General features: G+C 44.1%; 1 long non-coding RNA gene across 1 annotated transcript; it reads left to right on the top strand.

Moving 5' to 3' along the window:
* The first annotated feature begins 779 nt into the window (after positions 1–779).
* On the top strand, positions 780–1,584 carry LOC109943728 (uncharacterized). Its single transcript, XR_002266812.2, has 2 exons — positions 780–893; positions 1,320–1,584. It is a non-coding gene; the product is annotated as an uncharacterized lncRNA (long non-coding RNA).
* The last annotated feature ends 1,993 nt before the right edge of the window (positions 1,585–3,577 follow it).

Consider the following 3,577-nt stretch of genomic DNA (forward strand, 5'->3'; position numbering starts at 1 on the left):
CCAGCCCGCGCCAAGAACGCCGCCAGCGCCTCCCGAGCGGGCGGTCACCTCGTCCTGCTCCTGGCCGCGGGGATCACCATGCTGACCTCGTCCTGCTCCTGACCGCCCATCCCACCCCACCTTCGTCGTCACCTCGGCCGCCGTGCTGGCGTTGTACAACGCCACCGCCAACGTCGCCGCGGGCGCGGGCACGGGCCAGGCGCCGGCCGCCGCGCTGGCCGCGTCGTTCCAGTTCACGCTGGTGTTCGACAACCCGAGCGGGCGGTCGGCGGCGCGGTACAACCGACTAGCGGCGTACGTGGCGTACCGCGGGGAGGCCGTGACGGCGCCGACGCCCATGCCCCCGCTGGCGCAGGACGCCCATGCCCCCATATGCTTCTTTACTTGGCAACATATTGGCATTAATTTGATATGTTTCTCTGGTTATGCTAACATATTCAGGGATCTGGAATAACAGGAGCCTGATGGAAGCATGAAGATTTTTTAGGCTCCTCTGCTCCTGGAGCTGGACATGATGGGCCAAGTCATTTATATTGGGGCTAACGACAAAGGTGATTCCTGACCTTGCCATCTCTTAACTACTTTGCTGCTACTGAGCACATATATGAACTGCATAGCCAGGTTCATTTATGTTAGGAATAACTACATGAGTTATTTCTGCCCAGGTTCATTTCTTACGAGACTAAATATGCACTGAACCTTGTGTGCCTTGTAGTATCTGTAGTATCTCTCTTTTAAAGATCAATAGGATTCCAAGATCGACTATAGTTTTTTCCACTTGCAGGTATGTTCCAATGTTTGTGGAGATAGAGTACGATCCGAACTGCTAGTACGCATCTGTTCTAATGGAAGAGCAACTGGAGGCTCTTGGAAGAGCAATAGTTGCTGGCAAGGTATGTCGTGGTGGTGCTGTTTTTAACTTTCCAATTTTGATGAAAATGTTCAGGCTTCATATTTATTAATCGGAAACATATACTGAAGAACCTTTTTCATAAGTTGTCTTATATACCAAAGATCTACTGTTTGAAATAGAAGTTAACTCTCCTTGCTTGGATCAATTTGTAAGAAATAAGCATTGTTTTGCATTAGGTTTGGGTCAAGCCGTACTTAGATCAGCTAACTCTCCTTGCTTGGATCATCTGTAAAAGCATATGACTACAATCACTATAACATTTTCGTCGAACAGTCTGGTCGTTGGATTATAATCTAAATTATATAATCCAGATTATAATCTACTATATGTAGCAGTTTGGTAGTCTAGATTATATAAATGTAAATTATAATTTACTTATTGTAATTATCACTTGTCTTGCAGATAGGCAATTGAAAATGAGAATTGATCTTTTTTATGGGCGAAGTGTTGAAGATGGCTTTGGTGAAGGAAATGTCTTGTTAGCATCAAGTAAGTGGCGACATCACAACCCCTACAAGCTTGTGCCTTAAAACAAGAGGATACAAGAAGTTGGAGTGCTTTTGTGAAGGCTTTTGCGAATCACTTGAAGCGTTAGTACTTTTGTGAATGATTTTGTAAAGTGTTTGCAAATATGTGCAAAACATAATAACATGTGTAGGTTTTGTGAATGATTTTGTTGTGGTGCTTGTTGATGGTTTATGTGATGTGGATCTATCATTGTGCAATACTAATTAAATTTGTATATCTATGTGATTATGTGTATAAAAATTGGTGATTTGTGATGCTTTTGTATATATAACAGTTGTTGAATGCTAATTAATGGTATATTATCATTATTAACGACTATAATTAGGGGCAACTTTCTGTTGGTTGCTAAATGTATAGTATAACGATTCACGATTGGTTGCTAAATCTATAGTATAACAACCCACGGTTGGTCGTTAAATATACAATGTTAGCAACAGAGGGTCGGTCGCTAAAAAGATGTCGGTCGCTAAAGCTTTTAGCGACGACACTTACAGCGACCATCCTTATGGGTCGCTAAAAGTTTTTAGCGACCAACCGTAGGTCGCTGAAGGCCGTTTTAGCAACCAACCGTAGGTCGTTGTAAGTGAACCGTCGTGTAGTGGCAGACGTCAGCTTTAGACACATATGCATGGCATGATTTTTGGGGACGATGGATCCCTTGAATTTTTCACTTTTGCCACTGCATAATCTGAGAGCTAGCACCGATTTATATATGGAAGACACAAGATGCATGAATGAAAGGTTTTTGCAACATGAACAATGGGCATAGGGCTTAGGAATTAGGATAACTAATCGGCACCGATGATGACGATAGGGGCATCTTGAGCATCATATGTAGCACCTGGAAAGGCCGGACGGTCCGCTAAGTAGCCCGATCAGTCTACAATAGGAGGATTGACTCAGACAAGAAAAATCTCCTTATATGTGTGTTTATCCATCAAATCATGTGGATTTTGTTGAGAAACGCCTAGAAACGCGTCCAAACCTCCTTGACCTCTTATATGAAGGGGTACGACAGATTAAGCGCACCTACAATCAAACCAATCAACCAAACATTATATTTTCTTTGCTTTCTTTCCCTATAAGTAGCAGTAATCTAGCCTTAGTATTGGTCTTCATCGACCTATTTCTTCATCTCTAGACGACACTATGACGCCTGTCGACACCCAGGGTGGCCGACCGAGAGGTTTTGTGGTTTTTTTTCTAAACTCACTCAAATAACTAGGAACAATCTAGAGCAAGCGCATAGGCGATCTAACTAACCTAAGCGCGCAAAGCACCTACATTAATCACCAGTAATTCTATTAAGCACTTGGGTGTTTGAAGCCTTTGATATGTGTGTCACATGTGTTGGTATGCTGCTTGGGCTCCCACCCCTTCAAATATCTGGTTGGGTGAAGTATATATAGTCCCCAACCCCTTATAGACATTGGAAAGTTGAGCTGCAGCTTTATGCGACACACCAGACCGTCCGCCCGGACCTCCCTTATAGTATAGTCGTTGGAGCACTGACGCCATGGTGCATCGGCCGTCCGTACGTGCACCGAACCACCAGTATAGACCACGTATACTAGCTGTTGGATACGCCGGACCGAGCGAGTGTGCCACCGAACCATCTGGATATGCCACCAGACCGCCCGCTCAGATGAGCCAAAAAACATTGGCTCTGCGTACTCGGTCTGGCGGGTCACCGGACCGGTTTGGTGCATTTGAACCGTCCGCCAGGAGCAGATTTCTTCTGGCTCCTTTTGTCTTTTGTCTTGGACTTCTTGTAAGATACTTGTGGTGTTTTTTGAGGTGTTGCTTCCTTAGAATCTTAGTCCAATCCACTTCACATCTTGTAAACTACAAAACACAAACCCTTGCACATATATTAGTTCACTGGTTATATTAATTATCAAACACCTTAATCACTTAGTTAAACGTGTTGTGGTCCATTTTCTTTACACACCTCTCGCTATTATTCTCTAGTGCTAGTACAATTAGGACCAACGGTGAGGATGACCATGATGAGGTTGTCGCCATTATTCTCTCTTTCTCACTAGGCATCTTCGGAACAAGTGGCTTTGGTACCATGAAAGATTTGTTCGAAGCATTCTTCCCTTCTTTGAGGTCTATGGTCTATATTTATATGCA

The sequence above is a fragment of the Zea mays genome, chromosome 1 (genome assembly GCF_902167145.1).
Source record: "Zea mays cultivar B73 chromosome 1, Zm-B73-REFERENCE-NAM-5.0, whole genome shotgun sequence".
NCBI classification, from domain to species: domain Eukaryota; kingdom Viridiplantae; phylum Streptophyta; class Magnoliopsida; order Poales; family Poaceae; genus Zea; species Zea mays.